The sequence below is a fragment of the Oncorhynchus mykiss genome, chromosome 17 (assembly GCF_057628025.1).
Source record: "Oncorhynchus mykiss isolate SJ-2025 chromosome 17, ASM5762802v1, whole genome shotgun sequence".
In the NCBI taxonomy this organism is placed as follows: Eukaryota; Metazoa; Chordata; class Actinopteri; order Salmoniformes; family Salmonidae; genus Oncorhynchus; species Oncorhynchus mykiss.
Genome location: NC_143038.1, coordinates 65650013 through 65663499, shown reverse-complemented (window position 1 = coordinate 65663499; position 13487 = coordinate 65650013). Strand labels below are relative to the sequence as shown.

General features: G+C 39.7%; 1 pseudogene; it reads left to right on the top strand.

Moving 5' to 3' along the window:
• The first annotated feature begins 2182 nt into the window (after nt 1-2182).
• LOC110493272 (adenosine receptor A1 pseudogene) lies at nt 2183-2721 on the top strand (annotated as a pseudogene).
• The last annotated feature ends 10766 nt before the right edge of the window (nt 2722-13487 follow it).

Sequence of the window (13487 nt, the reverse complement as noted above, 5' to 3'; positions counted from 1 at the left end):
ATATAATTTAATCATAGTCATAGACACGACACCAGCTAGCGTATTTACTTGTTTCGACAGCATCGCTAGCTAGCTAGCATATTTACGCTATCATTAGCTTTGTTCAGCTGATAGCCACTTTTCCCGATGGCAATTATCTCAAATAGTTTTCTAGGCTTAGGAGTCACTGACACTAGCTTGCTTACAATGTGTGATGAATGAATGTGTTGTTTCAGAAAGCAAATAGAGAAATAAACGTTACATATTTTGGCTAGAGAAGCCGTCGGAATGTTTTCACTTTGAGCACCTGTTCCCCCGCTTCATCTAAAGGTGTACTGTAGATAATATACCATTTAGCAGACTCTTTTATCCAAAGCAACTGTGTGTGCATACATTTGTCATATCGGTGGTCCCACCAGGAGTTGAACCTACAATCCTGATGTTGCAAGTGGCATGGTCTACAAACTGAGCTACTCTACTGGTAGACTACAGGTTGGTTGATCAGTAGTCCATTTGACAAAAATGTGCTCATTGGCCTGAAACAGCTCTTCTAAAGGTTTATTGACACACAATAAAAAGCTTGTCGCCATACCTTTACCAACCCGTACATCAAAGCTCACTGTTGCTATGTTATGATTGTCGCTCTATCACTGTTGCTATGTTATGATTGTTGCTCTATCAGAGACACGCACACAAAGCTGACTATCCCTGGGACTCAGATGACGTAAAGAACATGAGGAAGGCGATACAATCTCCAATAAAAGTGAGTTACTGTTGTGTCTGCTCACCAACAAGCTAATGCACAGAGCACGGTCAGAGGTAGGAGGCAATGTCCCCAAAGAAAGTCTTGATTCATCGGTTTCCTCCAAAAAAGAGAGAATGTAAAATGTTTACGGGCAGACGTTGAAACTTCTTCTCTCCTTAATGGATTGAGAAGGGCCATCACAGAGATCCTTTATAGTGGCTGACAGGACTTTCAGATTTAGACATTAACATTGCCTTATTGAAACCAAGCAAGAGAAAACAGTGTTTTAGGATAATTAAACATTTTCGGCTTGGCTTGCTGGCAGTCATCAAAATTATGCAATGCCACTTGAATTGAATTAATTTCAGTGCATATGATATTTCAATATGTAAATATGTGTCCCTTTTTTTTGCATGGTTCCATGATTATTTTAGCAAAGAGCTGGTCCAGAATGATTAAATTGATGGTGGCCAGAGTGAAGTAAAAAAAATCACAGAAAATTATAATGATGTTTTCAAAATGATAAAAGGAAGAAAATGTGCTAAAATGTATTCATGAGCATATAAATGTGATAAAATCACAATCCTCTTCCTGTCGCTATAGAGTTACATAACTGAATGGCTACAGTTATGCACTAATGTACCATTCAAAACATACCATATTTCACACAAGTTATTTAGCTGGTCTATGAAATTAAATCACGGATTGCAACTGAATAACTTGCACATTACATACTTCCAATTACTCCCATGTATCTTATTTATTGATGCTTTGTGATGAATTCATTAATTCACCTTTATGAACAAGGCTAAAGGCAAAAAGGCTGGATACAACAATTATCTATAGGCGATGTACGGTTCTATTTCTACAGATTCTCTGTAATTCAGGAAGTAAACACATATCACATCACATAGAGCTCATCTGGACACAGCGTGCAGTCCAGTCATTCATGCAAAGCCATTTGAGAGTTTGAAATTGGTTTTGGTTAGCACAAGAGCATGGGTGGGGGCAGAATGTTAGTTTCTCACAAATCCTCTTGGGTAAGTGTCAAGGTCCTGTCTGCAGTGCATCTCAGGTGACAGAAAGAGTACTAAAATGTTAAAATGGCACCTAGGTCGCTCACATTGTCGTTTGACACCCTGTTATCTTGAGTGGCAATGTTAAAAAATATCCCAAATGCATGTTTTATGAGACCCACCTGCCAGACCTGTCACAGCTCCCCTCTCACCCACATGTATGCACACACAGATTATCACATACAAAAACCCACACACATAGCACATGCGCACCCACCCACACACACACGCGCGCCCATATGACATGTGTGAGAAGCTCCCTACTGTTCCAGAGGAGTGATGGGAGGAGAACGAGGCCCCTCCCCTCTAAGAGAAGGAGAGATGCAGGGGATCAGCCGGTCAGTGTGGAGCAGTCGACATAGGGCCCACTCAGTGAGTCAATGCCAGGTCAGTCACCACCCACGCTTCTCTCACCAGCAGCAGCTTAAAGGGAACACACAGAATGGAAGAGGACACAATGAAATTAGCTGAATGCAAAGGACCAACTGAAGAAGAAGAACATTTAACTACTTCTTAAACAATTTTTAATCTGAGGAAAGGCAAGAGGAAATCTGGGGACTATTAAAATGTCTTCCTCTCCCGGTGTCAAGCCACAGGAGCATGTGGACATGATGTACATCTCCATGGAGACAGCCATAGCCCTGGCCTCTGTGCTGGGCAACGTGTTAGTGGTGCTGGTGGTCTGTACGAACCGGCCCTGAGGGACACCACGTTCTGCTTCATCGTGTCTCTGCCGGTGGCCGACATCGCTGTGGGAGCCCTGGTCATTCCCCTGGCTGTAGTGATCAGTCTGGGGCTGAAGACTCAGTTCTACACCTGCCTCTTCTTCTCCTGCCTGCTCCTCATCATCACCCAGGGCTCCATCCTGTCCCTAATGGCCATTGCCATCGCTACCTCCGGGTCAAGATTCCCACCAAGTGAGTCGAATTACACCGGCTGTATGCTATTTACTTTTACCAGGTAGCGTTCTGAACAGTCTGAAAACAACTGCCAACTTTACCACGCAGAGGGCTCTATTTTAACTAACCTAATGCAATGTTAAATCGTAGTGCTGGCTGTAGCGCTGTAGGTTTGAACGTGCTCCATGGCTAAATATGTGATTGCTTCAAATTGTGTATTTATAGTATTTTATGAATTGCGTTGTCATCAACTCTAATAAGAATGTTAGTCCGTGATAGCCTAGTTTGTTAAATAGCATCAGGAAACACATTTTCTAAATATGTTGAATTTGTTTGCAGTCCACATTGTTCTAAGTCATTTCATGGCTTCAATATGGAAATGCATTGTTAACATAGGCCTACTATAAAATGCATTATGTCTGAGCCATGGACATGTCAAACGTTGTCACAATGATTTATAAAGCCCTTTTTACATCAGATGTCACAAAGTGATTATACAGAAGCCCAGCCTAAAACCCCAATGAGGAAGCAATTATGTAATGCCGTTTGGGTATTTGCATGTCAAAAAATATACACGTCAAAATAACACTATTTGTCGCGTTAAATAAGCTTTTCATTTGACACGTCAAATAACACAATTCTATTATAGAATGTTGTGTATGCTGAATTTGCACGTGCAAGCCAAGCGCCACAATTACGATCAGAAGCACTGTCAAAACTACAAAAAAAAGTAGGCAAAAAAAGCGAGGCACATTTGTTCGAGCGAATGGGAAACCGTCTGTGTGAACATCTGAAATAAGATCAGGATCAAACGAGCGGGATAAAAAAAAAGGCAAATATCTTTGATACAGATGTTAGAACTTCGGCGGTAGATAGCTAACGTTAGCACTAATGCAATCAGCCTGAAAACAATGACCAGTAAAAACTGCAGTAATTTTCAATATTCTTAGCAATGATTTAGGAATCCTTGTGCGTAAGTATTAGCTCGGTTGCCACCTGTTGTTCGCCTATTGACATGACACAAAATAACTAGCTTGCCGCTACTTGGCCCTGTTACACAGAGCTAACGTTAGAAGCAGCCAGCTAGCTTCATTTGGCTGGTATAACCCGGTTATACGTTGTGAAGCCAGCCACAATAATGATTAGCCACACAAGTGGAATTTTCAGTTCGCCTTGAAAGTAAAGGTGTATCTTTGAAAGTGACTCAGAAAGTTACAATTGGTGGAATCATGCCATTTTTTTTACCAGCAGTGCGGAGAGCTTGGGGTAGGAAAGGGAGGTGCGCAAGGTAAAACGTTACCAGCGTCATAGCATACTTATCTATTAATCGTTGTGACATATGAAATACAAGTGATAGTGTAATCAATGTGTAATAACTACATAAAAAAAATTATGAACGTGTTAAATTATTATGTGACTAATATATGACTATTAGGTCCTGATTGGTGGGCTCCCGAGAGATGCACTGCATCTCTGTGCTAGAGGCGTCACTACATACCCTGGTTCGATTCCAGGTTGTATCACAACCCGGCGTCCCAATCACAGCCGCACAATTGTCCCAGCATTGTCCGTGTTAGGATTTGGTCTGAAGTTGGTATCAGTTTAAAAAAATAATTTTAAAAAAGTAATGTAAGTATGGAGGTAGTTTTATACCTACCCCCAAAAAGGGGTTAAATATGTGTAAATATATATATACATTTTTTTACTGACCTTTTTTTATATATCCTATATATAGGACAGACACTTCAAAACCTTATTCCTTATGATTTATTTTTCGACTGTCTTTTTTGCCAATAATGAATGTGTTGTTCAGTGTGTTTTTATGGGCTATAGTAGTAATGGCCAAATTCAATATTTTATCAAAATCTTTTTGATATATATCTTTTTTTATACCTAAAGGGCTCCTAAAATTCAAAAATCAAATAGCTAAATGATCCATGGTATGACCATCTTAAAACCATTCTATATGTTAGCTTACACTCCACTGACTTCACACCCCTTTACTTTTTCCACATTTTGTTGTGTTTAAGCCAGAATTTAAAATGTACTAAATTGAGAGCTTTTTTTGTCACTGGCCTACACACAATACCCCATAATGTCAAAGTGAAATTATGTATTTTGAAATGTTTCCCTACTCATTACAAATGAAACGCTTAAATGTCTTCAGTCAATATGTATTCAACCCTTTTGTTACGGCAAGCCTAAATAAGTTCAGGTGTAAACAATGTGCTTAACAAGTCACATAATAAGTTGCATGGACTCGCTCTGTGTGCAATAATAGTGTTTAACATGATTTTTGAATGACTACCTCATCTTTGTACCCTACACATACAATTATCTGTAAGGTTCCTCAGCCGAACAGTGCATTTCAAACATAGATTCAACCTCAAAGACCAGGGAGGATTTAAAATGTCACGCAAAGAAGGGAACCTATTTGTAAATGGGTAAAATATAGATATTTTTAAACAGACATGGAATATCCCTTTGAGCATGGCGAAGTTATTAATTACACTTTGGATGGTGTATCAATACACACAAACATTACAAAGATACAGGCGTCCTTCCTAACTCTGTTGCCGGGGAGGAATGAATCCACTCAGGGATTTCACCATGAGGCCAATGGTGACTTTAAAACAGTTAAATAATTTAATGGCTGTGATGGGAGAAGATTGAGGATGGATCAACAACATTGTAGTCACTCCACAATACTAACCTACTTGACAGTGAAAATATAGAAGATTGTACAGATTACAAATACTCAAAGTAATAATGCAACAAATGTGGCAAAGCAATAAACCTTGTCCTGAATACAAAGTGTTATGTTTGGGGCAAATTCAATACAACACATGACTGAGTGCCACTGTCCATATTTTCAAGCATAGTGGTGGCTGCAACATGTTGGTACGCTTGTAATCATTAGGACTGGGGAGTTTTTCAGAATATAAACTTAACGGAGCTAAGCACAGACGAAAACCTGGTTCAGTCTGCTTAGACACTGGGAGATTAATTCACCTTTCGGCAGGTCAATAAACTAAAACACAAGGTCAAATCTACACTGGAGTCGCTTACCAAGAATTCACTGAAGGTTCCTGGGTGGCCGATTTACAGTTTTGACTTAAATCTACTTGACAATCTATGGCAAGACCTGAAAATGGTTGTCTAGCAATGATCAACAACCAATTTGACAGATCTTGAAGAATGTGCAACATTTGCCTTTTTATTATTTTTTACAATCTACAAAGCTCTTTGCATCTTACCCAGAAAGACTCACCACTGTAATCACTGACAAAGGTGCTCCTACAAGTATTAAGTCAGGGGTGTGAATTCTTATGTGAATGAGATATTTCTGTATTTAATTTGCAAAAACTTTTCATATATATTGTCTATAATGAGATTGATTTTGCTTTAGGGCAACAACTTGAGTATTTTACTGTATTCCTAGTGAAGAAAATGTTATGTTAATTGTAATTACACATTGATGACTTACATGCTAACTTTTGTTTGTAATTTAAAAGCCCTGTTTGTGGTGTAAGGGATACCAAGGGAGTGTGCAGTAGCAATCTAAGTAGAATTTATCTCAGACTGCTGGGAAGACATATATCTTCGCTTAGTTTAATAGAAATCAATGGGCTAGACATTGACAGCTTTTAAGCAAATTGAAATATTCCTGTCCCAAGGAGTGACTTTTAAGGCTGGTTCGTTGGGCATTTTTGGCAGAGTTCCTGGTGTGTCTCATTTATTTGTAGTGCCATGTCGACGGGGGAGTTGTGTAAGAGAGCAATATATGGTAACAGCCACTTACCATCAAATGTTCCTTCATTTTGTTGTTTTATAATAAATTATCATCAATGTAGTGTCACGACTCCTACCGAAGGTGGCTCCCCTTCCTGTTCGGGTGGCGCTCGGCGGTCGTCGTCACCGGCCTACTAGCTGCCACTGATCCTTTTTCCCCCCTTGTCTGTTTATTAGTTACACCTGTGTTTAGTTAGGTTAACCTGTTAGAGCTCTAGGGGCGCTATTTCATTTTTGGATAAAAAACGTTCCCGTTTTAAGCGCGATATTTTGTCACGAAAAGATGCTCGACTATGCATATTCTTGACAGTTTTGGAAAGAAAACACGCTGAAGTTTCAGAATCTGCAAAGATTTTGTCTGTAAGTGCCCAAGAACTCATTCTACAGGCAAAACCAAGATGATGCATCACCCAGGAATTAGCAGAATTTCTGAAGCTCTGTTTTCCATTCTCTCCTTATATGGCTGTGATTGCGCAACGAATGAGCCTACACTTTCTGTCGTTCGCCCAAGGTCTTAGCAGCATTGTGACGTATTTGTAGGCATATCATTGGAAGATTGACCATAAGAGACTACATTTTCCAAGTGTCCGCCTGGTGTCCTGCGTCGAATTCGGTGCGCAATTGCCAGCTGCTTCTACTTTACCATTTGATTCAGGGGAGAAAGCATGTGTCCAAGAACGATGTATCAATGAAGAGATATGTGAAAAACACCTTGATGATTGATTCTAAACAACGTTTGCCATGTTTTCAGTCGATATTATGGAGTTAATTTGGAAAAAAGTTTGCGTTTTGAGGACTGAATTTATGGATTTTTTTTGGTAGCCAAATGTGATGTATAAAACGAAGCTATTTCTAATACACAAGGAATCTTTTTGGAAAAACTGAGCATCTGCTATCTAACTGAGAGTATCCTCATTGAAAACATCAGAAGTTCTTCAAAGGTAAATGATTTTATTTGAAGGCTTTTATGTTTTTGTTAATGTTGCGTGCTGGATGCTAACGCTAATGCTAACGCTAAATGCTAACGCGAAATGCTAACGCTAGCTAGCTACTTTTACACAAATGATTGTTTTCCTATGGTTGAGAAGCATATTTTGAAAATCTGAGATGACAGTGTTGTTTACAAAAGGCTAAGCTTGAGAGATGGCATATTTATTTCATTTCATTTGCGATTTTCATAAATAGTTAACGTTGTGTTATGCTAATGAGCTTGCTGATAGATTTACACAATCCTGGATACAGGGGTTTTTTCATAGCTAAACGTGACGCAGAAAACGGAGCGATTTGTCCTAAACAAATAATCTTTCAGGAAAAACTGAACATTTGCTATCTGAGAGTCTCCTCATTGAAAACATCTGAAGTTCTTCAAAGGTAAATGATTTTATTTGAATGCTTTTCTGTTTTTTTGTGTAAATGTTGCCAGCTGAATGCTAATGCTAAATGCTACGTTAGCCATCAATACTGTTACACAAATGCTTGTTTTGCAATGGTTGAGAAGCATATTTTTAAAATCTGAGATGACAGTGTTGTTAACAAAAGGCTAAGCTTGAGAGCTAGCATATTTATTTCATTTCATTTGCGATTTTCATGAATAGTTAACGTTGTGTTATGGTAATGAGCTTGAGTCTGTATTCATAATTGGTTGGGCTTTATTTTCCGGGATTATTTTCTGTGTACTATTGTGCACGATATGTGTGTTTTTCTGGACTGTTTAGTTCCCCGTGTTTTGGGCCATTTGTTTGGGTGGCGTCGTTTTCATCGGTGGTGTGGTGAATTAAAAGTATCGCTACCTTGAACTCTCTGTTTCCTGCGCCTGACTTCTTCCTCCACTACACCCCGGGCATTACATGTAGTTTAAAATTGATTTCTGTCACATAACCAACTTTTGTATTCTCACATAAAAATCTGAAACCAATGTGTATATATACTAAACAAAAATATAAACGCAACATGTAAAGTGTTGGTCCCATGTTTCCTGAGGTGAAATAAAAGATCCCAGAAATTTTCCATACGCACAAAGAACATATTTTTCTCAAATTTGGTACACAAATTAGTTTACATCCCTGTTAGTGAGCATTTCTCCTTTGCCAAGATAATCCATCCACCTAACAGGTGTGGCATATCAAGAAGCTGATTAAACAGCTGATTAAACAGCATGATCATTACACAGGTGTACCTTGTGCTGGGGACAATAAAAGGTGGCTCTAAAATGTGCTGTTTTGTCTCATGTTTTGAGCGAATGTCCACCAGAGGTGTTGCCAGAGAATTGAATGTTCATTTCTCTAACATAAGTTGCCTCCAATGTTGTTTTAGAGAATTTGGCAGTACTTCACAAAGCAGACCACGTGTAACCCCACCAGCACAGGACGTCCACATCCGCCTTCTTCACCTGCGGGATCGTCTGAGACCAACCACCGGATGAAACTGAGGAGTATTTCTGTCTGTAATAAAGTCCTTTTGTGAGGAAAAACTCATTCTGGGGCTCCCCAGTGGATGGGCCTTTCTCCCAAGTGGGTGGGCCTATGCTCTCCCAGGCCCACCCATGGCTGTGCCCCTGCCCAGTCATGTGAAACCCATAGATTAGGGCCTAATTTATTTATTTAAATTGATTGATTTCCTAAAATGAACTGTAACTCAGTAAAATCGTTGAAATTGTTGCATGTTGTGTTTATATTTTTGTTCAGTATACTGTAGATGCTTGGATTGTCACACCCTGACCATAGTTTGCTTTGTATGTTTCTATGTTTTGTTTGGTCAGGGTGTGATCTGAGTGGGCATTCTATGTTGTGTGTCTAGTTTGTCTGTTTCTGTGTTTGGCCTGATATGGTTCTCAATCAGAGGCAGGTGTTGGACAAGGAGCTGAAGCTAGCCAAGACCTTGGCGCTCATCGTCTTCTTATTCGCTCTGTGCTGGCTGCCGCTGCATGTCATGAACTGCATCCTCTTCTATTGCCCGGAGTGTGGGATGCCCAAGAGTGCCATGTATGTGGGAATCTTTATGACCCACATCAACTCTGCCCTCTATGCCTTCCGAATACAGCGGTTTCGTGCCACGCTGGTCCAGATCTTCCACTGCTGCATGCTGTGTAAACCCACAGAGAACAGCCCTTGCCCCAACCAGCCCAGCCCAGCCCACCACCCCTGTTTGAGAAAACCCCAGTCCACCCGTACCCACGACCTGCCCTGATTACATGCTTCTCCTGCGAAATGTTGTGTCAAAGAAGTAGTCGTAGTGCAATAATAAGGAGACTTCTGCTTTGCAACCATCATCTGGGATGAAGGATACAGCATATGGACTGCAGTCTGATTTGTGATGGCCCCCATTAGTGGACTAGACTCCAACGAAAAGCACTTCACTGAATTATGAGAATTAAGTTAATTAACATTTCGTTAACATTTGCAATAGGCACCTTCTGGGAAAGTCAATCCCGGAAACAGGAAGACTTTAAATGCAAGTACCAGCCCAAATGTTATTTAATTTACTGATGCCAGCTACAATTCATATTTGGAATTTTGCTTTATAACGACATCCTTGTCCAATTATCCTATAACACACTCACCAGTGGTGCTGCTGAATGGAGGATGGATCATAATAATGTCTGGAAGGGAGTGGATGGAATGGCATCAAACAGGTGGAAACCATGTGTTTGATGTATTTGATACCATTCCACCAATTCTGCTCCAGCTATTACCACGATCCCGGCCAAACATGCCATCAACCTCCTGTGACACTCACACACCCTTGGACACTCATTCATACACATTGCTTGCTTCTAAATTTGAATCATACAATAATGCTTTCTATGGTATGTTGTATAAATCTGAAGTCTGATTGGACCATTATTTGTTCTATGAAATTGTCTGAAAATGTTTATTGTCTTTTCTTTCAGCTTGATTGCCAAACTAGTGGTGTGTGATTGGGTGGGCTGTTACCTTGCCAACTGTAAGGTTCACCTGTGACTCCCCATTGTGCACAAACTGGTTGAATCAACGTTGTTTCGATGTACTTTGTCAACATATTGTGACAAATCCTACATGGAAAATACACCGTATTTGAACAAAGTTATCAACTTGAACTGTTGTTTTGAGGGTGACATTTCAACCGCAGTATTATGTCATCATTGTAAACAAATTTCAACATAGACAAACCTTGTTTAAAGTATGTTGAATTTGTAACTTTAAAACATATCAGATCTTCAATGTTATTTCCACTATCCCAAGAAAAAACTATAGGCAAGGCAGCACCTCCTACTGGATAATGTATCTATCTACAGGTACCCATTGGCCTCCCATACAGTGTTTTAACTAAGCCCCGCTTAGCTATGATATTTGTCACTGACTATTACCAATGAACTATCATGAGAATGATTGTTGAGAGATATCCACTTAAAAATTACATGGATTCACTGTTACTATCGAAGTCTTTTCAAAGGGTATTTGTATTTATTATGGATCCCCATTAGTTCCTGCCAAGGCAGCAGCTACTCTTCCTGGGGTTTATTATGGATCCCCATTAGTTCCTGTCAAGGCAGCAGCTACTCTTCCTGGGGTTTATTATGGATCCCCATTAGTTCCTGTCAAGGCAGCAGCTACTCTTCCTGGGGTTTATTATGGATCCCCATTAGTTCCTGCCAAGGCAGCAGCTACTCTTCCTGGGGTTTATTATGGATCCCCATTAGTTCCTGTCAAGGCAGCAGCTACTCTTCCTGGGGTTTATTAGGGATCCCCATTAGTTCCTGTCAAGGCAGCAGCTACTCTTCCTGGGGTTTATTATGGATTCCCATTAGTTCCTGCCAAGGCAGCAGCTACTCTTCCTGGGGTCAAAACACATTAAGGCACTTCCATCACACATAAAACAAAATGTATAATAGCACCATACAACAATATTACAATGTGTGTGTAGAGTGTGTGTGTGTGTGTGTGCATGTGTGTGTGTATCTCTTCAAAGTACCCGCTGCTCCATAAGGTGTATATATTTTTTTTATCTGATTCTACTGCTTGATTCAGTTACCTGATGTGGAATAGAGTTCCATGGAGTCAAACGCTCTATGTTGTTCAGTGCACCTCCCATTGGATTCACGTCTCAATCTCAACCAAAAATCTAAGTTAAAGAATAGGACTATTTCAAATCAAACTTTATTTAAAGTGCATTTAAAGTTTGATTTGATAACATAAATGTCTTCTTATGTAATCATATAAAGCGGGCATGTTCAAGATAGCATACAGAGTAATTAAAAGTTGTTTTTCAACCACTCATAACATTTCTTGGTAACAAACTATAGTTTTGGCAAGTCGGTTAGGACATCTACTTGGTGCATGGCACAAGTCATTTTTCCAACAATTGTTTACAAACAGATTATTTGACTTATCATTCACTGTATTACAATTCCAGTGGGTCAGACGTTTACATTCACTAAGTTGACTGTGCCTTTAAACAGCTTGGAAAATTTCAGAAAATTATGTTATGGCTTTAGAATCTTCTGATAGGCTAATTGACATCATTTGAGTCAATTGGAGGTGTACCTGTGAATATATTTCAAGGCCTACCTTCAAACTCAGTGCCTCTTTGCTTGACATCATGGGAAAATCAAAAGAAATCAGCCAAGACCCCGAAAAAAAAAATTGTAGACCTCCACAAGTCTGGTTCATCCTTGGGAGCAATTTCCAAACGCCTGAAGGTACCACGTTCATCTGTACAAACAATAGTACGCAAGTATAAACACCATGGGACCATGCAGCCGTCATACCGCTCAGGAAGGAGATGCGTTCTGTCCCCTAGAGATGAACGTACTTTGGTGTGAAAAGTGCAAGTCAATCCTAGAACAACTGCAAAGGACCTTGTGAAGATGCTGAAGGAAACAGGTACAAAAGTATCTATATCCACAGTAAAACAAGGGAATTTTTACTAGGATTAAATGTCAGGAATTGTGAAAAACTGAGTATAAATGTATTTGGCTAAAGTGTATGTAAACTTCCAACTTTAACTGTGCATAGGTGGTCGCAGGTCTGTGGAAATCTTCACAATTACTTGTAATAATCTGTCAGAATCTCGAACAGCACTGATCACTTGCACCATGTACTTTTAATGTAATCTCAACTGTAATCCAGATCCTTTGGTTCTGGTATTAGATGAAGCACACTTATAACACATTCAACTGATGTATAAACAAACATAGCGTTGTAACAAGAAGAGAGATTTACAAGAGTAAAATATATACTACTGTGCAATCCCACGCTTTCTCAGGAAGACCACTCAATAGGCCTATTTATGTTTTACGTTGTAGCCAGTGGGGATCGGTCATTCAGGGCAGGTGGGGCAGTTTTGAGACCCACATTTTTAGCTTTCCTTTTATGTTATTTTGGCATTAATATGTGTCACATATCAGTTTTCAAACAATGTAAAAAAGAAAGAAAGAAAGATAAAAATCACTGAGTTAATAAAGCTGCATACAAACATGGCCTATTTTTTGTTTTCTTGAGGCAGCTCCAGTTCAGTGCTTTCTGTGGTGGTGGGGCAAGCCAGCAGAAAATATGGAGCATTGCGTCGTGATTGGCTCGGTGTTCTTTCCCTCATGGGGACACTACGTCACCTCCAAGTCTAAGGGTAGAGCTATAAAATTCAAGCACCTTGGGTGCTGCCATAGAGTTACATTAGAGGTGCCCATCCAAAATGGCTCAAGGTCATTGGCCACAGATAAAATGACGTCAAATCACATATCTATAGTAGCTTTGATTGAAAGTATGATGTTGACATGATCAGTCCAAAATCTTAGCTAGCAGTCATCATCATAAATCAAGTCGACAATCTGCTGGCAAATCCTTGTCATATGAAGAAAAATAATGAAGAGAAATAACAGATAAAACACACAACAAGTTGGAAATCGGAAATTCAACAATGAGTGGTTTGGAAGAAATCAGTGGCTAACTGCAAGCATTGCAAAGCAATCATCAGCCTGCTATTCAGTGGAGTGGCTGTGTGGTCCCAAGTCTAAAATTA